Below are 25,827 nucleotides of genomic sequence, written 5' to 3' on the forward strand. Positions count from 1 at the left end.
CAACTTCTGGAATGGCGCAAACGGACAACAACGGAGCGCCTGGGCCCCCGCCTCGACCGGTAAGCCCGCGTCCTCCACGTCAACGATCGAGCTCTGGAACACGCCTGAGCTCCACCGGGAAGGACGGTCACACGGGTACTCACACCCCACTACCTATCAACAATCCACCGACCGAAGACCGTGGCGGACAGCGGATAATAGACAACGATCGAAGGAGACGAGACCAACTGGCGCTTTATGGCCGCTAGACGCGGCGGAATCACGCCAAGACAACATGACGATGAGTCTTCTGATTCTGACCACGTATCAATACCAGCCTCTGAATCTGATTCAGAACGTCCTCATCCGTCGGACAACAACAAAAAGGCAGGTTTCCAACTTTTCCGAAACAAACAAACTGGATGTAAGAGGCAGAACACGGAAGACATCGTTGGTGCCACTTAGCAACAAATTCCACTACCAATCTCCAACCAATTCACCATATTGCAAGTGGAGGGTGAATCAATGAAAGCCATGCCTCTACCAAGAACGATGGACGCACAACAAACTTCCACCAACGAAAATTCCGTCAATGAAATGAAATGTCGTGTGGCTAGGGCCTCCCGTCGGGTAGACCGTTCGCCTGGTGCAGGTCTTTCGATTTGACGTCACTTCGGCGACCTGCGCGTCGATGGGGATGAAATGATGATGATTAGGACAACACAACACCCAGTCCCTGAGTGGAGAAAATCTCCGACCCAGCCGGGAATCGAACCCGGGCCCTTAGGATTGACAGTCTGTCACGCTGACCACTCAGCTACCCGGGGCGGACATTCCGTCAATAACTACACAGTACAAGGGCAAATATCATTTCGTAAACACCGAACTGAAAAGGCATGTGGCTGGACCAATCAAAGCAATCTATAACGAGGAATCGATCACGTACCGCTTCGAAACGATAGCGGATCAACGGATAGCACTTCAGTTCATCCAGAACGCAAAAATTCCGTTCTATACTCGCCAAATCCCAAGTGAGACGATGGTCAAGGTCGTCATTAAATATCTCCCAGCCGAAATTACACAGAAGCAAGTTTAGACCGAGTTATACGCCACTTGTTTTACACAAGCTGTGGTGCACCAGTACAAGGTGAGGGCCACCAAGACGAATACATTAATAGCCCAACAAATCCACTCTGTGTCACTCACTGCTGGCACAACGAGTGACTTGATTTACGATATACATCATATCATGGACACAAAATTGAAGGTGGAAACTTAAAAACCTAAGAAGGGTCTTTCATTGTGTAAACGCTGCCAGCGTTGTTTCCATACTTTAAATTACTGCTCACTTCCCGGAAGGTGCGTCAAATGTGGAGACCCACATAAGGCGCAAAACTGCAAAAAATCTCTGACGCAAGAAACAACTTGTGCAAATTGCGGCGAAGAACACCCTGCTATTTGGAGAGGTTGCAGCACATTTCAACAAACTCTGTGCACCTACACGGCTCAAGGCCAAGCCGCACGTATACGAGAACAGCAAGCGGCGAAACCAACTCCACCACTGACTCTAACCAATATGAAGAACTTCGTAAGACTTCCTAACTAAGATGGTCCACCGGTCTCCTCGACAAGACAGTCGGCATGGGAACGAGGACGAAGACCACCAACGGCAGCACCAGGAGTACAATCCTCCTTCGATTACACAGAACGTCTGAAGACTTTCTCAAGCATTTCTGACTTCCTCTCTGAGTTACAATAACGGAACATTTTTGCCATAATTACGACTACGTTTAAGAATTTTAACGAAGCACCAACCATCATCTTCGGACTGACGGCCCTATTTCAAGTTCACCCTGTTTATTTAATGCCAATGAAGTTTTAAATAAGATTATCTAATTGTAAGAGTTTATTCTTCGTCATCGTGTGGACATTCTATTTCTTACTGAAACACACCTCCATCCTACACAAACTTTTAATTTGCACAACGTGGCCTGCTACAGGACAGACTGTGCCAATGGCCACGGGGGATGTACTGCCATTTTTATCAAGAATTCCATCACACATGCACCAACGGTTCTGCCAGCACTAACAACTCTTGAAGCCACGGCCATCACCATTTCTACTTTCTACAGCCCTATAACGCTTATCTCTCTGTACCCCAGCACATACAAGCAATTCATTGAAGGGTGTTTCCTGTCGATATTTGACCGATTTGAGAAAATCGTAATGTGTAGTGACATCAGTTCAAAGCGCTCTCGACTCAACAATGCGAGTAGTGAGAGACTCTATGATTTGGAGGAATGACTTGATGCTATTACGTTCGTGCCTGAGGTTCCAGAACACATTCCATCGAACTCCATCTCAGACTAGATGTTTCGGACGTGGCCATGCTTAACAATCTGAGGGTGGACTTGCAATTGCAGACGATCAACGACTTGACCTCCAACAACCAGTCCGTCTTGGGCGTGATCACAGGGGCTTTGAACTTGATGCGACACCCTTGACAAAAGTCCAGTTTGAGCAGTGGCTGCAGAACAATGTCTAACCCACTGCAGACGTTTCATCTGCAGCCCATATTGATGAAACCACTGAGAAACTAACTGGTAAAAAGCTAAGAAATACAAACAGGAATCACTCACCACCACCTACCATATGTCTTATCGAGAGTACCTCTCTCCACTCGTCCAAGATTTAAAAACTCTCAAGAGTAGCGCCAGGCGTCGCTGGGAGCGCTATCGCCACCATGAAAATCGGAGGGAGATGAAACACCTCTCAGGCCAACTTCGCCGACGGCCTTAGAACATCGAACTGAGGTGTGGGAAGACAAAATGTCCACCTTCCTGCTCCAATCACGAAACGAGTGGAGTCTTGTTCGCATCTTATGAAATCCACGACCACTGAACCGAGGACTCCAGGGACTCGCAGGATTCACCTACGACGCACTCGCCAAAGGAGAACTCTTCGCTTCGAACGAGGTGGATACCCCAGAGAGTGATGGTGACGCACATGGGATCAGGCAGAGAGTACAATTAACGGAGAGACTGTCCAACAAGCAGAACCACTTCTCACGACCCCAGCGGAAATCCGACGAATAATTCGCAACTTTAGTGTTCACTCTGCTCTGGGACCACATGGTGTCACTCATGACCAATTTAAGCACACTCCCCGGAAGCCACTTACTTTGCTCACATGCATTTACAACAGGTGCATGCCATTGGCATACTTCCCACAAGCTTGGAAGTTTGCTCAGGTGGTGCCTGTTTCTAAGCCTGGAAAAGATCTAAGCCAGCCCTCCAATCATAGACCAATCAGTCTCTTGCCGACAATGTCCCAAATCCTTGAGTGGTTGCTACTCTACAGAACACGACATACAATTCTGGAACAGGATGTGATAAGATCAGATCAGTTCGTATTTCAGCCTCGGCTTCCAGCGGAATTGCAACTTCTACGGATCTCAGAATATATCGCTTATAATATGAAAGTGTCTGATTACACCGCCACCATTTTTTTTTTTTTTTTTTTATATAGAGAAGGCGTACGACTCGGTCTTGCGTGACAAACTGGCCACCAAACTGTATGACCTTCACGGCCTTCCTGACTACTGCATCAAGTTGATCATCAGCTTTCTTCAGGACAGTAAGATAGCGGTTAAGACCGAGGGGCAACGCTCCAGTCTCAAACACCTTTCGTAATGCATGCCACAGGGATCGGTTTTGTCACCTATTCTCTTTGTCTTGTGTATTAACGACCTTCCAGTCCTGCCGCGAGTGGTGCTTGCCCAATCTGCTGATGATACGGCTTTGCTGACGAGTAGTCGAGAATCACTGACGTCATCAACAGCCTCCAGCGACAACTGCCTTTAATGGGCGCCGCAAGACTGTATTAAACTCAATGCAGAAAGGACGAAGGCCGTGATGTTTGCAGGACAACGCCCTGATGTCTGCGATCGTCTGTCTCCATAGTCGAGCACTGAACTGGCTGGACGGAATTAAATACCTTGGTAAACTCCTTGATAAGAGGCTACTTCTTAACGCAAATATACGAGAGAAACAAATCAAGCTGCTACACCTTCTCAACCAGATCTATCCCACACTGGCCAGCACAGAACTACAGACCAGAACCAGGCTCTGCCTTTATTCTGCAACAATCTTCCTGGATTGGGGATGGGGACATATACACAGATTTCCCAAAGTCTTTATTTGCCAGTTCACCAATATGATAGGTACGGTAGGCTATAATGTCTCTGTTTACAAAACTTTCAAGGCCAGGAACATTAGGAACTCCTGTACCACCTCGTACTATGGCTACTGTAAGCCAACCATTACCATGAGTAAAGGAATCGTTAATGTCAATGCTGAAGTTAAGTCGACATCCACAGAAAACACACGGTCCGTCGACGAGTGCAGTTGCAGCAGTGCTCTTCACTGTGCTCTTCTTCTTGTCTGCAGCCGATGTTGTGAATTCAATGTTTTCAATAGTCTTGTACACAGAGACATTATAGCCTACCGTACCTATCATATTGGTGAACTGGCAAATAAAGACTTTGGGAAATCTGTGTATATGTCCCCATCCCCATTTAGCTTGTATACTCGTAATAAGAGAAAAATATCTGTAAATGAGTCTGTATTCATTTGGATTAAAGGCAAAGGTGTATGTGAATATGTAAAATTTGTTGGAGACTGTACTTTGTATTTTCATAAATAAACTGATCTGTAGCATAGCTGAGAACCGGACAAGGGTACATCACGAACCGGGGGCTCAAGGAGGCAACAGCATGTTCCATGTTAAAGTTCTTATCAGTTTGGACTTTGGACCCGCGCGCTCTCTCTCGCACTCACGCGATGGTTACGTCATCACCGCAGCGTGGCGGCGCGTACGACTCGGTCTTGCGTGACAAACTGACCACCAAACTGTATGACCTTCACGACCTTCCTGACTACAGCATCACGTTGATCATCAGCTTTCTTCAGGACAGTAAGATAGCGGTTAAGACCGAAGGGCAACGCTCCGGTCTCAAACACCTTTCGTAATGCATGCCACAGGGATCGATTTTGTCACCTATTCTCTTTGTCTTGTGTATTAACGACCTTCCAGTCCTGCCGTGAGTGGTGCTTGCCCAATCTGCTGATGATACGGCTTTGCTGACGAGTAGTCGAGAATCACTGACGTCATCAACAGCCTCCAGCGACAACTGCCTTTAATGAGCGCCGCAAGACTGTATTAAACTCAATGCAGAAAGGACGAAGGCCGTGATGTTTACAGGACAACGCCCTGATGTCTGCGATCGTCTGTCTCCATATTCGAGCACTGAACTGGCTGGACGGAATTAAATACCTTGGTAAACTCCTTGATAAGAGGCTACTTCTTAACGCAAATATACGAGAGAAACAAATCAAGCTGCTACACCTTCTCAACCAGATCTATCCCACACTGGCCAGCACAGAACTACAGACCGGAACCAGGCTCTGCCTTTATTCTGCAACAATCCTCCTGGAGCTCTTTTAGGGCTGCTCGACATGGGGCGCAGTTTGCCCCTCATCCTTACGCCTCCTCCAGACAGTTCAGAATCGTTGCTTTCGCGCCATACTACGTGCACCTCGCTGGGCCCGGATCCAGGACATCCACATGGAACTCTACATGCCGCTCCTCAGGGAACAGATTTGGATGTCCATTACGAAACTCCTCAATAAGGTTAAAATATTAAGCCACATCCGACATTCAGGCACCTTGAATGTGTCGGCTCTTCGGCTCTGTGGCACCTGCACAGTGGCGTAAGGTCAAGGTACCGCAAGCCATAGTGAAAGATCTCCCATAACGATGCCAACTTGAAACTGAGTGAAGATAAATTAAAAAATAGAAAGTTAAAATAAGTCAAGAATCACCACTTCAGAAGGGTTATATCACATTCGTTCCTGCGTTCAACTAGGTAAATATATAAAATTGGCAATACTCATCAAAAATCTTAATGTGAGCAAAATCGAAAACAATTACGAATAATATAATATTTTACTGACAGGTGTTTTTCCTCATTACTGAAAAGCTAGAAATTTCATCAAAATTCTTCATACACTGTTAACTGTTGAACTTATGAAAGTTCAAAATTTGTTGTTTTGTGTGATTTTGTGTATCTCTGAAAGTACAGTAGATGCATGGCTGAAATTATTGCAAATGCTAGTGATTAGCAGCGTCATAACATCATAAACCGTTTACAAAGTACTGTGTCATTTGGGTTATAGCACAGGTGGAATTTAATTTATGATAGTGTACTTTATATGGCGTTGCCAATAAGATAGCGACATCTTTCACGAAGTTGCAGGCTGGTGCACGCGAAACCACCTGTTATTGCAAAGCGGTCACATATAACCTATGCGATGCTACTAACTATCGTAAGATATTCACAGGGCGATGAATGGCGCTACGCCACAGTACTGAATATCTATTCGTGAGATAATTTCTTTCGTCCTTCAAACTAGAAGTTGGAATGTACGGATGTCACAAAACGACAATTTTTTCTGAAAGTCGTGATGTCTCTTAATACTGCATTTAGTTTGGAGTTCAACACTGTGTAGCGTCCGCGTACGACATACATGCTGTCATATACTAACGTTCTCGTTACTGAGATAAGGCCAGTTAATGTACTGTAGATAATTATTTGTTTTATAATCTGATTACATATCTGTAGTAATTTTGTGAACTGAAATATGCACTACATGAGAACGAAATATGGCAACTGTAATATTTGCATGAGTAAGCAGATTAGGGATCAGGAAAATCATTAATGGAGCTTTCACATAGGGCGCATGTCTGATGCAGTAGTCCACATAATGTCTGTCTGCAGTAAACAGTCGTTGGATATACGGTGCAGCGGTTATGCCGAGGTGAAGAGTTTTGCGCGATAAGAACACAGATGACAGACAAAATAGAGTGAACACCTGTATTGACTTGGGAATGGTTTATTCATAAGGGGTTGGACCCCCAGGCGAGCGGTATAAGGCGCTGCAGTCATGGACTGTGCGGCTGGTCCCGGCAGAGGTTCGAGTCCTCTCTCTGGCATGGGTGTGTGTGTCTGTCCTTAGGATAATTTAGGTTAAGTAGTGTAAAAGCTTAGGGACTGATGACCTTAGCATTTAAGTCCCGTAAGATTTCACAAACATTTGAACATTATTTTTTGGACCCCCATTTGCCGCTAATACAGCTGCGATTCTTCTTGGAATCTTGGCATATAATGATTGTATAGTCTCCAGTGGAATTTTATGCCACTCTTCGATCAGAACCTCCTCTAACTCCTGCAGGGTCGAGGAAGGGGGACTGTGTTTGCCAGGAAAGACACTGAAGTTCAGTTGCATGCTCCTCATACCACAATTGTAATGTCCTGGCTATGTGAATGGGCGCATTATCGTCCTGAAATAGGGCATCATAGTCGGGGAACGACATTTGGATCATGGGATGCATCTGACGCCTAAAATGTTCACATAATCGTTGTCTGTAATACGGCATTTGAAGAGTAATGATGGAAGCAGCGAAATATCATGATATGGCTGCCCATGCCACAACACTTCCACCTCCATGCTTAACCTTTGGAATCAAGTAATCAGGATTGAGGCTTCTTTTGGAGTTCTCCAGACATAACCTCGGCGCCATGTTGGAAATAACAAAATCGTTGACTTGTCGGACCATATGACGTGTTTCCACTGATCAGCCATCCAGGACTTATGCTCCTGACACCATGTTTTACGCTTCCTTGTGTTGTTTGTCGTCGCCTATGGTTTCAGTATAGCAGCTCGTCCATGAGAATTCACTTTAAGGAGTCCTCAGCCGACAGTGTCGATAGATACGGGATCTCGAAGATAGTTATTGAGCTCTGTAGTCACTTTAGCCGCCGTAGTTTTTTGTTGTTTTGGCACAATTCGTGTTAGCATACAACGACCTCTGTCATTTAGTTTTGATGTACGCCCACTATTACATTTACACGATGATGTCTTTCCATGTTTTATGTACTCTGTCGTGACTGTTGAAACAGTTGCTCTTGAAACATTCAGTAAGGTGGCTGTCTTTGTTACTAAGGCTCCAACTAACAGGGCCCCCACAATCTGCTCTCTTCGGAACTCTATTAGGCCTTTCATTGCACGTCAACCTCGGCCTCCGAATGGAAATAAGTAGTGTGCAGTACTCGTAAACAACCTGCACTGATGCGTAGTCCGTACTGAACACGCACAGTCCAGCGGGATCCATCAAACACAACCATCCCATTACTACCACTGTTCACGTTTTGCCTACCCCTGTAGTGGCATGAAGAAACGTATGACAGCAGTCCTCGGTCTTGTTCCGTGACAATAAAGCGCAGTAGAGAGCCCACCCCACCCAACATGGACCTTCATGCGATATTTATTCCATGCTGCAGTCGAGAGAGGGCTGAAACATCTAAGGCGGCGGCAGCTAGCGCCACGAGTGTCGACGAGGTATCGCCTGAAGTGACCTACAGGGTCTGGCCAGAAGCAGTGTAACGAGTAGCTCGCTGGGATAGTGGAGTGGGGTAGGCGCTTGGCGACGGGCGGATGGCGACTCGTGTTAGTGGGAGGACGAAAGAGCAACGGCGCAACGCGGTGGCCGTGCACTTTGGGGCACAGCACAGAGACTGCACAGAGCAGCGCCGACGGAAGCATGCCGGTCAAGTGGCGAAGTCTTCCTGATGCTGCCTGCGCCGTGTACTGTGTGGCCTGTACTTGAGTCCTCAGTGAAATGCTCCTCTGATTTACTGTAGTCGCACTGAATGTCTGAATGTGCTAACCGTCAGTGCGTATGTTCCTTAGTTCACTTAACTTCAAATGGTTAAAATGGCTCTGAGCACTATGGCACTTAACATCTGAGGTCATCACTCCCCTAGAACTTAGAACTACGTAAACCTAACTAACCTAAGGACATCACACACTTCCATGCCCGAGGCAGGATTCGAACCTCCGACCGTAGCGCCTAGAACCGCTCGGCCACACTGGCCGGCAGTTCACTTACTGTAGTGCCGTTGAGGTGTAGTGCTGATCTCCTGTGTAAGTTGCTGATCTCACTCCTTGCTTTCGCTATTCTTTTAAGTTTATTTCATTGCCTTAATTTTAGCTTTTAAACGTTATTTGTTCTTATTTTATTATTGTTGTCCTTAATACCAGGCATTTATCTTGTGTGTAATCCTCTAAGCATATGTAAAACACAGACTCATCTTTTCGAAGTGAGTTCGCATATTTATTATGTTGTAATAAAGTTGTTATGTACATATACCTGGTGTAATGCTTGTAAGTGCAGATGTTCCTGTTGGTGACAGAGAACGGCCGGCCGGTGTGGCCGAGGGGTTCTAGGCGCTTCAGTCTGGAACCGCACGACCACTACGGTCGCAGGTTCGAATTCTGCCTCGGGAATGGGTGTGTGTGATGTCCTTAGGTTAGTTGGGTTTAAGTAGTTCTAAGTTCTAGGGGACTGCTGACCTCAGATGTTAAGTTCCATAGTGCTCAGAGCCATTTGAACCATTTTTTGAACTGAGAACGGTGTACTGAACATTATGTCAGTATTTACATCATTTGTACACCATCAATTACAAGTTGTATGTTTACAGGTTGAGTAGTTCCTACAAGAACATGTGGCAAGAGCAAGCCATTAATGTTAATTTCCCCTGTGCTTCATGTCAGATATTGAAGTGTGGTCGTGTGGATACAAAACGATTAGTCTGTAGTGACAGGCGTACTCCACTTACTGGTGCAGTTACAGTCCCGCAAGAAACATCAGGTAGTGAAGTTTGTGATGTTTTTGTGAGACGACTGTTCGACTCAGAGAAAAAGCAACCAACGCAGTGACGCGTGTACATATTAACATACCATGTATAGAGCTATCTACACTTATACGCGTTTCACATTGTATAATAGCGACAAGCCCTGGCTTCGCACGAGTACTTCTAAGCCAGAGGACTTACATGGCAAAGTGGTCACAAATTATATAAACAAACCCTCGTCGTAAATCAGTCAGTCTAGTAAGTGGATGTATCAAAACCCTTCCACTAGTTCCTAAGATTTGCCTACACATACAAACAGAAAAATGGCGTGCGATATATGTAGATATATTTGCGCCCCCACAACAGCCAGCTATTTCCACTGCACAACCAGTGTTGCTGCTAAATCTTTACCGTACAAGACTAACTGCCACAATAACAACATAAAGCAAAAAGACAAGTCACGCTTAACTAATGTGCTGTAGATTTGGGTATGGCAGTTCCTTTTCAGCCCCCTCCCGTTAGCATTGCCATAGCTCTTGTGCATCCTTATAGGGCGCGGTCGGCAGTGCTTGCGCTGCTCAGAGCGGTGTTGAAACAGCACGACACGAGTCTGTTGCTCCGCCGCTTCAAACGTTGTACACCTCCCGAAAGCCTGCGCCGCGACCGTGGTCGGACAGCCTGTGGGCGGGGTACGGACAGCTGGGGCTGCGTCTCGGGCTGCGCTTGGAGGTGGGCAGCGCAGTGGTTAGTTAATTAGTTAGTTAGTTTCATGTTCCATGGATCATTACGCTCGATAAATCACATTGATGTGAAACGACTCATTTTACATTTGCATCGCAAGTTAGTTTGTAAAGATAATTACTTACTGAACATGTATAAGGTTTCCCTTATTTTATTTTATTCTGTTTTTTGGGAAAAAATAAAATATGCGCATGTGGTTTAGTAATTCGTACCAATAACCTTTTACACATTCCAATAACAGAAATTCTTCTGTAGAAGAGAAGGAGCTGTTAAGGAGAAAATTTTTCAGTTCGTCTTCAAACTTTTCTTTGCTATCTGTCAGACATTTATAGGAGGGCTATCCACAAAGTACATTACGTTTTCGTTTGTGTCCGTTAGGGGCGGGCTAGCGCGGTCACCTTGGTGTCATGGCATTCCGCCGCTCAGTCAGCATCCTGCCGTGCTAGTGAGAGGTTCGTGCTGTACTCCGTTGAGTTACTGTGACAGTTTGAAATGTCAGCGTTAATTGAAAATGCCGTGAAGTGTGAAGTGCATGCTGTAATAAGGTTTCTGACTGCAAAAAACTGTACAGCGATAGAAATCTATCGGCAGCTTTGTGAAGTGTATGGGGATAACATAATCACTGAAGGTGGAGAGCGTCAATGGGTCATAAAATTTAAAAATGGCCGAACTAACGATCACGACGAAGACCGAAGTGGAAGACCCAGAATACTGACTGCCGAACTTGCCGAAAAAGTCGATGCCACGGTCCGTGAAAACCGTAATTTCAGAATTTCGGAACTCTCTATGAGTTTTCCACAAATTTCACGAAGTTTGTTGCACGAAATCATTACCGAAAAGCTTGGTTGCTACAAGTTTTGTGCAAGTTGGATACCAAAAATCTTGACAGAGATTCACAAAAATCAGCGAATGGCTGCAGCGTTAACGTTTTTGGAGAAAGATGGCGACTCATTACTCGATCGCGTCGTTACTGGTGACGAAACATGGGTTAAGCATGTGAACTGCGAGACAAAATTTCAGTCAATGCAGTGGGGGCACACAAATTCCCCCCAAAAACCCAAGAAATGCATGCAGACAATGTCGACAAGGAAGGTGATGGCGACTGTCTTTTGGGACAGAAAAGGTGTGATTTTTGTGGATTTCCTGGAAAGAGGCAATACAATAAACTCTCAAAGGTATTACCAAACTCTGCACAACCTAAGAAGAGCAATACAAAACAAGCGCAGGGGAAACGGGCTCAAAGATCTTGCTGATTCCCGACAACGCCCGGGCCCACACGGCAAATGCCACTCGTGAAGTTCTCGAATATTTGAGCCCAACTTTCCCCTGCGCTTGTTTTGTATTGCTCTTCTGAGGTTGTGCAAAGTTTGGCAATACCTTTGAGAGTTTATTGTAGTGAACCTCTCCAGGAAATCCACAAAAATCACACCTTTTCTGTCCCAAAAGAAGAGGTAACCACGTGGTTGAAGGCGCAGGCGGCCGAATTTTACGACGAAGGAATTTCCAAGCTCGTCCATCGCTACGATAAGTGCCTTAATTTAAATGGCAACTGTGTATAAAAGTAGTATTTAAGTGTGGCTTTCATCTGTATATAATAAAAAAAATTCCAGTACTTTATTTATTTTTAATTCCAAAACGTAATGTACTTTGTGGACAGCCCTCGTATCTCTGGAAAGTGATCAAAAATCTTAGTAGTACCACTGTGCACCCCTTTGTACGCTAAAGACAACCATGTGGAGTAATAAAGATAATTTCTCCTTCTAGTGTTGTAGTTCCTTTTGAATTGTACTTATTCACCATAATTCCACGAGGAAATACTGTGAATACTGTGAAGCAGCAGTCATAAAGCCCAACTCCTTGAACAGACGTCTACAAAATTTTTCCGAAAGCACGTTTTCGAATAGTGAAGACTTTTTTCTTAAAAATGTGCTACCCAGTACATTATTACATATGTAATTATTGCGTGAAAATATGTAAAATATGTTAGTTTACCGATTTGTCTTCCCTAAGGTTTCCAATGATTCTAAGTGCAAATGTGGCTGAACTAAGTTGTTTTACGAGCTACAAAATGTGGTCTTCCCACTTTAAATTCCCATCTATGTGCACCCCTACTAATTTTGAGGTTATCACCTATTTATTACCCCCCCCCCCCCCCCCCCCGAATCTGTTACACTCAACATCAGTGTAGCACCATTAAATGTGCAGAACTGAATTTGTTGTGTCTTCTTAAATTTGAGGGTGAGATCATTCGCAGAAAACTACTGAATAATACATTTAAGAACATTGTTTACCAATTTTTCTCTTTCCGAATGTAGGTTTGGATGATTGCGATACTATTCTCGTCTTCAAAGAGGACTACTTCTACTTATTGGACATTAGACAGTAGATCGTTTACTTGTGTGAGGAACAACAGTGGACCTAAGATTGAGGCTAAGGGATCCCTGTATGTGATTTCTCCCTGATCAGTACGTCCCAGGGCTGTGTTCGCTGAATTGAAGGAGCAGGAATGGACGACGGTGGTCGGTTGCTGGAGAGAGAGGAATAGGCGAGTTTCAGTAGAGCCAAGAGAGAGTGCTTTGACAAGCAGGTGCACTGCTGTGCTGTTGGATGGACGTAACGTCAGGGGGGGGGGGGGAGAGGGGGGGGGGGGGTGGCCGCTGTGTGAGTACAACCTGCTTCAATGGTTGTGGTATTTTCCAGGCCGAGAGCATAGCGTCTCTGGTGAAGGCAGAGAAAAGAGCTTCCATATGTCAAGAGGAGTGTCTTAGGAGCTCACGGTTGCACAATGGTGGTTTATCGACGCAGCGCATTGTGTTGTGTACGAGCGGTACGTTGGATGAACTTGATAACAAAGAGTATTGCGCAAAGAAGTACGCCGTTAAGGTGTGACAAGTTGTGGATATTGCTGTGCGAATGGGTGTGTCCGCTGTGAGTGAGGGCCGTTTCATTTGCTAAATTACACTCTGTGAGCGCAATTTATTGTAGTTTGCAGAAAGTAAACTGGGGCAGACTACCCCGTGCCCTGATTTGTTGACGCAATTTTTATTAATAACATCACCTTGTCATTTGTTCTGTGCGAATGATCAACTTGTGCGGCTACTGTATAGGAGTTTATTGAGATACCTGAGTGGGTGGTTTCGGTTGTGAGCTAATGATAGCTTGTTGTAGTAGCTACTTGGTAATGGCAGTAGTTGTAGACCAATATGTAATTACGTGTTGTATAAATGTTCTTAATTAAGTCTGAGAGTTGTTCTGGTATCTTAATGCTTCATTGCAGAAGCTATATCCGCTATGCTTCCTTTCTATGGCTGAGGGTCATATAATGCAATTTCTGCTGTTATTGTCTGGCCCTGGATCCTGAAGCCTTTTTTGAGTTTAATTCTCTTTATTGCATGGAAGATATTTTAGTTGTATCTCATTGTTTGTATCATGCGTAAGGGGCTACAGAAATATATTCTATGTCACTGCTATTGTATTTTTATTCTCTTGTCCAGATGTATTTTATGTTTAGTGAGTTCAGTGTCAAAGTGAACCCCATGCCTACAGAACTCTCAGCCCAATCTGCACAGCCGGCCGTTGTGACCTAGCGGTTCTAGGCGCTTCAGTCTGGAACCACGAGACCACTACGGTCGCAGGTTCGAATCCTGCCTCGGGCATGGATGTGTGTGATGTCCTTAGGTTAGTTAGGTTTATGTAGTTCTAAGTTCTAGGGGACTGATGACCTCAGATGTTAAGTCCCATAGTGCACAGAACCATTTGAATCCGCACTTCACTCGAATCCTGCACTACACTAAAAATGTCTGTGACAGCAAAAACTAGACCCGTAAAATTAAAGTAAGATTTCTAAGCAATATCTAAAATAGTATCACCAAAGTCATTTTTCACCTATTGGCAACTATATAGACTATATTTAGTCAGAGAGAAGAGTCTCATAAGATCACGTTCAAAGAACTGACAGGTGTGTGAAACTCAAAAACGCAGGTTCACTTGAGAAACGACTGAATCGTAGTGAGAGGACGAAAAAGTTTATGGAATAAGAGAACAAACTGAAGCTAACTGTTAAGAAGAAATTAATTCTGCATTTACTAGACAGTTAGGACATACATCGGAGAAATTTTGCTTACAGACATTATTTACTACAGAGAAAGGAAGTCACGTACTGGTTGCGACGCAGTTCGGCAGATTTACCCATTTACTTGTGACGCAATACAGTAAGCTTTTGTTGTACTGTACTTTGCGATGAACCAATGGAGACTCCGTGACCGGTAAATAAAACTATAAATCCTATCTCAAGGTAAACACAGAACTGTCCAACGCAACGAAAAAAATACTGCTCACCAGACGAGAGACTCGAACACTGAGTTCCGCGCTGTCAAGTCATGCGCGCAGTGCCAGTCACGCTGACGTGAATACGAGGTGTTTGAAAAAGAACACTATAAAAAAATTATTACAAATGCGTGGGCTGTAATAATAACATTATAAATTTGGTCATCTCCAATTAGAGATCCTGGTTGACCAAGTTCAGCACGAATAAGTATTCTTATTGATGTTCCTACTATTCCTGCTCACGCTCCAAATAAGAAGTATAAAGTACCAATATCCTTATGGTTCGTTGAGAATAATCATTTTTGCGGTAAGATGGCTGAATTTAAGTATAAATTTAATCGGGAAATTAATGAAAAATTAGCTCAATTAGTACTTATCATGAATGAGAACTCCTTCAAGTTTTGTTTAATGTTAGTAGACGACAACGTGGGATCCATTTTGTTGTCCTGCACACATATTTATTTATTTATTTATTTATTTACACGTCAAGTTCCGTAGGACCAAATTGAGGAGCAAATCTCCAAGGTCATGGAACGTGTCAGTACATGAACTTACAACATAAAAGTAATAACAGATATAAATAAATGTTCATGAACCTGAAAAGAAGTCAGTCCATAAGTTTAAGTAAACGCTATCAGCGATACAATAAGAATCAGCTTAATTTTTCAAGGAACTCCTCGACAGAATAGAAGGAGTGACCCATGAGGAAACTCTTCAGTTTAGATTTGAAAGCACGTGGATTACTGCTAAGATTTTTGAATTCGAGTGGCAGCTTATTGAAAATGGATGCTGCAGTATACTGCACACCTTTTTGCATAAGAGTTAAGGAAGTCCTATCCAAATGAAGGTTTGATTTCTGCCGAGATTTAACCGAGTGAAAGCTGCTTATTCTTGGAAATAAACTAATATTGGTAACAAGAAACGACAATATGGAATATACATAGTGAGAGGTCAATGTCAAAATACCCAGACTCGTGAACAGAGGTCGAAAAGAGGTTCGTGAACTCACACCACTTATTGCCCGAACCGTCCGTTTCTGAGCCACAAATATCCTTCTAGAATGGGAAGAGTTACCCCAAAACATAATACCATACGACATAAGTGAATGAAAATAAGCAAAGTAGACTCATTTACGTGTCGAAGTAATCACTTTTGATACCGTTCGAATAGTTAAAATGGCAGTACTAAGTCTTTGAACAAGATCCTGAACGTGGGCGTTCCACGACAGTTTTCTATCTATCTGAACACCTAGAAATTTGAACTGTTCAGTTTCACTAATCATATGTCCGTTCTGTGAGATTAAAACGTCAGGCTTTGTTGATTTGTGTGTTAGAAACTGCAAAAACTGAGTCTTAGTGTGATTTAACGTTAGTTTATTTTCTACAAGCCATGAACTGAAGTAATTTACTGCACTACTTGAAATCGAGTCAATGTTGCACACAACATCCTTTACTACCAAGCTAATGTCGTCAGCAAACAGAAATATTTTAGAGTTACCCATAATACTAAAGGGCATATCATGTGTGTAAATAAGGAACAGGAGCGGCTCCAACACTGATCCCTGGGGCACCCCCACTTGACAGTACCCCACTCAGATCCCACATCACAACCGTTATCAAAATTGTGAATAATGACCTTTTGCTGCCTGTTGCTAAAGTAAGAGGTGAACCAATTGTGAGCTACTCCACTTATTCCGTAATGGTCCAACTTCTGGAGCAATATTGTGAGATAAACACAGTCAAATGCCTTTGTTACATCAAAAAATACGCCAAGCGTTCGAAACTTTTTGTTTAGCCCATCCAGTACCTCACAGAGAAAAGAGAATATAGCATTTTCAGTTGTCAAACTACTTCTAAAGCCGAACTGTACATTTGATAGCAAATCGTGTGATATAAAATGATCAATTAACCTTACATACACAGCCTTTTCGATAACTTTTGCAAACACTGATGGCATAGAAATAGGTCTAAAATTATCTACATTATCCCTTTCTCCCTTTTTATAAAGCGGCTTTACTACTGAGTACTTTAATCGCTCAGGAAACCGACCATTCCTAAAGGAAAAATTACAAATATGGCTAAATACAGTGCTAACATGTGCAGCACAGTACTTTAATATTCTGCTAGACACTCCATCATATCCATGAGAGTCCCTAGTCTTCAGTGATTTAATTATTGACTCAATCTCCCTCTCGTCTGTATCACAGAGGAGTATTTCCGACATCAATCTCAGAAAGGCATTTGCCAAGAAAGTTATATGATTTCCTGTAGAAACTAAATTTTTATTTAATTCACCAGCAATGCTCAGAAAATGATTATTAAATACTGTACATATATCTGATTTATCAGTAACAGAAATATTATTACTGTGAACTGACTTTATATCGTCGACCTTGTGCTGCTGACCAGACACTTCCTTCACAACTGACAATATGGCTTTAATGTTATCCTGTGAATTAGCTATTCTATTTGCATACCACATACTTTTTGCCCTGCTAATAACATTTTTAAGCGCCTTACAATACTGTTTGTAATGGGCTACTGTAGCTTGATTGTGACTACTTGTAACATTTTGATATAATTCCCGCTTTGTTCTACATGATATCCTTATCCCACTAGTCAGCCAACCGGGCTGTCCATTACTGCTAGGACCCCGTTTAGAAAGTTCTAATGGAAAGCAACTCTCAAAGAGCATGAGAAATGTGTTATGGAAAGCATTGTATTTATCATCTATATTATCGGCGCTATAAACATCTTGCCACTCTTGTTCCTTGACAAGTTTTGAAGAACTCTCTATTGCTGTTGGATTAACTTTCCTACGTAGTTTGTAATTAAATATGACAATTGGTTTGAGTACAAAAACCTTTTACTGTTAAAATTTGTGCATCATGGTCTGAAACGCAATTCACCCTTTTGCTAACAGAATGCCCATCTATTAATGAAGAATGAATAAAAATATTGTCTATGACTGTGCTACTGTTCCCCTGCACCCTAGTTGGAAAAAACACAGTTTGCATCAGATCATATGAATTTAGAAGATCTACCAACATCTTTTTTCTTGCACAATCATATACAAAATTAATATTGAAGTCACCACATGTAACTACTTTCTGGTACTTCCCACAAAGTGAATCAAGAACCCTCTCTAGTTTAAGCAAAAATGCTCTGAAGTCGGAGTTAGGGGACCTATAAACAACAGCAATTAGAAGTTTAGTTTCACTAAATTTAGCTAATGCTGCACAACTTTCAAATATCTGTTCAGTGCAGTGTCGTGATACGTCTATGGACTCAAATGAAATACTGTTTTTTACGTACAGAGCCACTCCCCCACCCCGCAAGGAACTCCTTGAGAAACAGCCAGCTAATCTGTAGCCTGGTGAAGGAAGCCTCTGAATTATCAAATTATTTAAGTGGTGCTCTGATATACCAATAATTTCAGAGTTAACATCTGTTAGCAGTTCACTAACTTTATCTCTAATACCTCTTATATTTTGATGAAATATGCTAATTCCTTCTCTACTTGGAAACATAACATCCTCTGGAGGTGAGCCCTTAGTTAGAGGCACTTCCTTTAAGTAGGTATACCTATCAGCTGACTTCACTCTAAAAAAGGTGCAGCTCTATCACCAACCACTACAGGAATTTTTCCATGAGTGACACCACTACCACCACCCACAACACTGTCACCTATAAGCTTAGCCAGCCTCCCCTTCCCATACCTATTGAGGTGCAGGCCATGCCTAGTGAAACCCCATCTACTGATGGACCCAACTGGCACCACTGAGATGTGGTACATGGCCTCCGCCATCAGTGCCCTCTCCAGCCCCACATTAATGCGCCTAACAGCCGCATTAAGGTGAGGCCGATCATGACGCTGAAACAGCTGCACGAAATGCACATTAGTGCCACCAGTTTGAGAAGACATCTTAACCAAGTCACCACTGACATCATATTCCCCGTCCCTATCGAGACTGTTCCCTCCTCCACCCACTATCATGACCTGATCCTCCTTCGTAAAATTCTTACGTAACTCCCCTATGCTTTCAGTCACCTGAGTCAACCCTGCACTAGGCTTCACGATGCTGGTAACCTGGTACTCACTCCCCAACACTTCCTGCAACTGCTGGCCCACACCTCTACCGTGGGAACTACCTAGCAGCAGAATCTTTCTGTTAGACTTTGCAACTAACCTAGGCCTCCTAATTGCTGAGGGCTGCTGCAAGTTACCTATATCTACAGCTACACGAGGCTCCTCTCCACTCAACTCTGACAGTTGGTTGTATCTATTGCATGTATGCAAAGTAAAACTGTCTGAATACTTCCTCTTCCTAGCTACCTTCTTGCCAACTGCCAGTTCCCATTCCCCACCACCCTCACCCCCCTCAGCCTATCTAGTTCCTCCTTTGCGCATTGTAACTGCACCTGAAGGGCACAGATCTTACGCTACTGCTCCTCTATTAACTTGTTTCTACTACAGATTCTACATTCCCAGGAGAGGATCTCCCTAAAATGACCACTGGCTTCCCCACTGCATTCCCCCCCATGAAAATACTTTGAACAAATACCACACCGTAATCCACTACTCGCAAACCTACGACAGAACCCGCACTTTTCACTCATGGTAAAATTTTACAGTTACTGAAAAAAAAACTATTCGTCTACGTTACCAAAGCTTAATTACACCAGTAGAACTACTTAAGAACTAACAATAATGGTCTCTAAAGTCTCTGCGCCGGCCGAAGTGGCCGTGCAGTTAAAGGCGCTGCAGTCTGGAACCGCAAGACCGCTACGGTCGCAGGTTCGAATCCTGCCTCGGGCATGGATGTTTGTGATGCCCTTAGGTTAGTTAGGTTTAACTAGTTCTAAGTTCTAGGGGACTAATGACCTCAGCAGTTGAGTCCCATAGTGCTCAGAGCCATTTGAACCATTTTTAAAGTCTCTGCCTACTAAGAAAGCAGCTACTTGTATTAATACTACTACAACACAGCCGATACCAATACCAGCGAAACTTCACAAAATTATTAGCTAAAACCAAAAAATTAAAACGACCACTGTAACACTAAGCGAAGTTAAAACACTGAATGAAAATTTTACTGAAATATTTCACTAGAAAGAATAATAAACGTCAGTTGGAAACTGTTGTTGTTGTTGTGGTCTTCAGTCCTGAGACTGGTTTGATGCAGCTCTCCATGCTACTCTATCCTGTGCAAGCTTTTTCATCTCCCAGTACCTACTGCAACCTACATCCTTCTGAATCTGCTAGTTGGAAACTAAAGTACTAAATTTACGGGACTAGTGCAGCAGGGGATACAACCCGTCGGCTTTGGACAATGACGTCACAAGTGGCCAATCGAGAAGCGATTCTTCTTAGTGTTGTAGCTCCCTTCAGTGGCTGATAAGTGTTTTTTGGCTTTTTAAAAAAAAATCTCACGAGATAGAATAAACAGATCCACTTTATTAAGCAATCAGTAAAGAAACGAAACTGAAACATAACATCAAAAGCGAAAATGGGAAACTGCTCTCTGGCGGCTTGTGACGTCCTTGTCCAAAGCCGACGGGTTGTATCCCCTGCTGCACTAGACCCAAATTTACTAAACGACTTCAACACACTGAAAACTCTATAAAACACAGCGAGCGAACGATTACAAAAGTTTATTAAATCGTTATTTCGCCACAAACGGCACGCAACACCTCTGAAATCTATTAAAATTAATAATAGTATTATTGAGCACAAATAGGTTCGTCAGTACTTAGCTCATAACCGCTACAGCTGCAGTGCACGACGCAAAATGTAAACACACTACTGAGGCGCGAGGCTTAGACGAACGACGAAAGCACACTCACAAATAATAGACCACTCGAGTCAATAACACATCGAGACTATATTCCGCTTCTCGCCACGTATTCACCAACAATTCAGGTGTAACTGTCCCAATTGCCGCGACGATTCTTTTCCGTAAATGATTGATGTCTCTGATCTTTTCGCTGTACACAACATTTTTTATGTGGCCCCAAAAGAAAAAGTCCAGTGGGGTTAAGTTTGGGCTTCGTGGTGGCCAAGCTATTGGGCCAGCCCTGCCTATCCACCTTCCTGGAAAGCGAGTGTCAAGAGCCGCACGCACATAATTACTGTAATGAGGTGGGGCGCCATCTTGTTGGAAAAATTTATTATCATCCATTTGGAGGAAGACGTACTCTGTCAACATGTCACAGTAAACGTCCCCGTTTATTGTTTTTGTTATGAAAGGACCAGTCACCTGATCTTGCATTAAACCGCACCAGACATTAACTCTGGGAGAATCACTTTGATGCTGAATGACTTCATGTGGATGCTCTCCCCCCCAAATTCTGTAATTATGACGATTAACCGTTCACAATCCAAATAACACACTGTGCTTTCTGTTGCGGAGTACGCATTGTTGCTGAGTTGCTGTGCACTGCACTGCACGCACGCCTAGACTGAACTGAGGGAACAGAGGGAAAAAGCAGCACTGGTGCCATCTCAAGGTCAAGCAGACCTGTCAGCAACAGGGAAGCCAAACTTGAGAAGTTGATAAATGAAATATCACAAACTAGAATAATGTATATCACTTTGTACAGATTCTAGGACACATTAACACTGAGGAGTTCTTTTTCAAACACACTGTACGTGTTGGGATGATCAGGTGCTACAGACCTATACCTGAATGTGAAGTGAGGTACTTCATCTGGTGAAATCAAAAATTCAACATTTGGAGTATTTCCCGACATTTGCGACCTAATGTGTCTTACATCAAATTACTTCTCTCAGCATCATTTACGTCGCTTCTGAGGTTTTTAAACGTAAATAAGGATCGCCCGTATGTTCTTATAGAGAGTAGATGCTTATTACGAACATAACAAGCGTTATTGCCTTCTGTTCGTTTTGTATCCCTATTGGAGTAGTTTGGTAACGTAATTATCGTTTCTTCCCAGGGCTGTTAACAGACCTAGGGAAGGAGTGGGGTGGGATGTGGGTGGGGTGTTACAAAAAAGTAATAGTGATAATTAGAGACCGGATTATGGGCATCACAAAATCCTTAAAAATGCATGCAAATATGCATGAAAAACGCTTAAAAATGCATGAAAAGTGTCGATATATGCAAGATGAAATAATAAAAAAACATGGTAGTTGCTGCGTGCATCATTTCTCAAAGACGAACCTCTGCATATCAGTTACGAGGAGGAGCGTCGTACACGTGAACGCTGATACCATTTTCTGAATACTTTATGGTAGAGCTTAAGAAGGGGGCCTTTCTGGGGTTATTTTCTAAAAATTTGCAAAATGGAGACGCATACCATGTTTCAAGAATTGTTCCATCTTTGCTGTTGTTTTGGTAACCAGCGGATGCGTGTGAGTAGCAGCGAAACAGTCGATTAGTACAGGACCAACTTCGAGATACATCGCACGCAGAGGCATGCTCAAAAACTCCGTAATATTTTATTTTAAAAAACAACATACAATCATGAATTTTTTGAACAGCATTAACTTTTATTTAATACTATTGGATCAAAGCATCATTTACAATTGAATTTACAATTTTCTGCTATCGTAAACATAAACGACCATAAACTGTTCCAAATGTTCGTTAGTAAGAGTGTGTTTTCCATCACTCAAAACATTTTTATAAACAGAAAAGGACCGCTCTGCATCAACTAACTTGGCAGTATTTGAATTTGGGTTCTACGTTGGCACTTATTGTTTCTGGTTCACCCGTCCTACTAATAAAACTATCAATTTGGCAAAAGTGTTCAAAGCCTGGGTTACTGTTTGAAATGTTTACAACCTTTTCTTAAGTATTCTTGGGAATATCTCCGGCAATGAGGAGATCACTAGAATTATTTTATTCATTAACTAATAGATTCGTTCAACGAAAGACCCTGAGTTTCAAGCTTTTTAATACTTGCTGGTATATGGGCAAAATGGGTGCTAATCACAGCAATATTTTTTTTAATACCGGAATCATTAAAAGCTTCCTTGCGCTGGGAAACTGCCAAAACCTCTGCACTATCGAAGTGGATTATTACCCCTCTAATGCCCTCGAAATGTTCATTGTAAAACAGCTCAACTTCGACCCACATGTCCCAACGAGTTACTACTGGTTCGGGAGGTAAAGGCACATTTGGTAATTTTTGTTTGTGGGTCTTGATGCGAGCAGGAGCGTTTAGGAACGCTTGCTTTGTGAATGAAATCAGTTTATTTACATTCACAAATGTGGAAAGTACTTCTTCAGTAAGGCGATGTACTCCATGAGCAAAGCATGTCACATGGATCAAATTGGAATAAAATATTAGGAGGACTTTTCCTGCTTTGATCATACAGGGAGCAGCATCTGAAATAAACACAAGCACCCTTTCATCTGCAGAAGATTGTGGAAATATTTTTCTAATACCCTTATTCATAAATCTGGCGATCGTAGAATGACTTACTTGTTCAAGTTCTTTGCAGGCCGCTAAATAGGAATTTAAAGCATCAAGAATTAAAATTGCAATGTAACGGCCACAAGTGTCTATAGTTTCGTCAACTGAAATCCAGATAATGCTTTCCTTGAGTTCATTGCGTATTTCCTCCAGAACATTCACATAAATTGTCGGTATGTGCTTTTTACGCAGTGTTGATTCACCTGGTTTATTTTGATTTAAGCAATATTTGCGCAGGAGACCTTTGAGGATAGGGTTTGTAAGTTTGTGAAGAGGAATACTGCTTACAATGAATGTTTCACGTAGACCCACGTTAAAGCGACTTTTTTGGTTACCTGTGGATAAATCGTTGCCACTGCAATTTGCTGTTATCAGAATTTGTTGCCGTGGTGCTTTCTTCTGCATTCCTACAATATGAAGACTTCTGCGGCATGCTGGTGTATTTGAAATATTTTTTTGCACGAAGCGTTTTTCTCGCAAACTCGACAATATAAAGCAATTCGGTCATATGTAAATGTTCCAGGACGGTCAGCTATCCACGAAACGACCTTTCTTTTTTCGGGCGGCAGGGCGCACAACACGTTGCACACTACACGTCGTAAACACGTTCAACTGTGTACAAGAAAAATAGAAAGTTAGACTGAAACAATGGACGTGCGACTAAAAGCTTGCGTAGAATAATTTAACTGTTGCCGACGCGTACGGTATGACGGCGGAGAGGATTAAGGGGGGGCGGGGGGGGGGGGGGGGTGGAGGGGGCCGTAGTGCAGGAACATTGACTCTGTCTGCCTGTTCCTATTTCTTTTCTATAAGGATTTCGCTAGGCAGTGGCCTCTCGGTTGCGATTGCACGCAGTTCTAGGTAGCGCGTCAATCTGTGGGACATCAAAACTACACTACTGGTCATTAAAATTGCTACACAACTAAGATGACGTGCTAAAGACGCGAAATTTAACCGACAGGAAGAAGATGCGGTGATATGCAAATGATTAGCTTTTCAGAGCATTCACACAAGGATGGCGCCGGTAGTGACACCTACAACGGGCTGACATTAGGAAAGTTTCTCATACACAAACAGCAGTTGACCGTCGTTGCCTGGTGAAACGTTGTTGTGATGCCTCTTGTAAGGAGGAGAAATGCCTGCCATCATGTTTTCGACTTTCATAAAGGTCGGATTGTAGCCTATCGCGATTGCGGCTTATCGTATCGTGACATTGCTGCTCGCGTTGGTAGAGATCCAATGACTGTTAGCAGAAAATGGAATCGGTGGTTTCAAGAGGGTAATATAGAACGCCATGCTGGATCCCAACGGCCTCGTATCAATAGCAGTCGAGATGACAGCCATCTTATCCGCATGGCTGTAACGGATCGTGCAGCCACGTCTCGATCGCTGAGTCAACAGATGGGCACGTTTGCAAGACAACAACCATCTGCACGAACAGTTCTACGACGTTTGCAGCAGCATGGACTATCAGCTCGGAGACCATGGCTGCGGTTACACTTGACGCTGCATCACAGACAGGAGCGCTTGCGATGGTGTACTCAACGACGAACCTGTGCGCACGAATGGCAAAATGTCATTTTTTCGGATGAATCCGGGTTCTGTTTACTTCATCATGATGGTCGCATCCGTGTTTGGCGACATCGCGGTGAACGCACATTGGAAGCGTGTATTCGTCATCGCCATACTGGCGTATCACCCGGCGTGATGTATGGGGTGCCATAGGTTACACGTCTCGGTCACCTCTTGTTCGCATTGACGGCACTTTGAACAGTGGACGTTGCATTTCAGATGTGTTACGACCCGTGGCTCTACCCTTCATTGGATCCCTGCGAAACCATAGATTTCAGCAGGATAATGCACGACCGCATGTTGCAGGTCCTGTACGGGCCTTTCTGGATACAGAAAATGTTCGACTGCTGTCCTGTCCAGCATATTCTCTAGATCTCTCACCAATTGAAAACGTCTGGTCAATGGTGGCCGAGTAACTGGCTCGTCACAATACGCAAGTCACGTCTCTTGATGAACTGTGGTATCGTGTGTGTACCTGTACACACCATCCAAGCTCTGCTTCACTCGATGCCCAGGCGTATCAAGGCCGTTATTACGGCCAGAGGTAGTTTTTCTGGGTACTGATGTCTCAGGGTCTATGCACCCAAATTGCGTGAAAATGTAATCACATGTCAGTTCTAGTGTAATGTATTTGTCCAACAAATACCCGCTTATCATCTGCATTTCTTCTTGGTGTAGCAATTTTAATGGCCAGTAGTGTAGATGAAGCGAGAGACCGCTCGTCAAAATTTTTAAAATGTGGTAAACTTAGAGCGAAAATACGCATCGTAACTAGTTTTTAAATAAAATATGCAATAACCGGTGAAAAGGCGTCACATGTGCAAATGCACATGCAACATGAAAATGCATATCAATCGATCTCTACTTATTACGAATGTAATAAGTGTGCTTGTCTTCTGTTTGTTTTGCGTCACTACTGAAGTGGTTTGGTAACGTAATTATCGTGTCTTTCAGGGCTGTTAACGGATGCAGTAAGGGGGGTAGTGGGGGGGGGGGGGAGTTGTTGCAAAATAATAC

The sequence above is a fragment of the Schistocerca serialis genome, chromosome 5 (assembly GCF_023864345.2).
Source record: "Schistocerca serialis cubense isolate TAMUIC-IGC-003099 chromosome 5, iqSchSeri2.2, whole genome shotgun sequence".
Taxonomy (NCBI): domain Eukaryota; kingdom Metazoa; phylum Arthropoda; class Insecta; order Orthoptera; family Acrididae; genus Schistocerca; species Schistocerca serialis.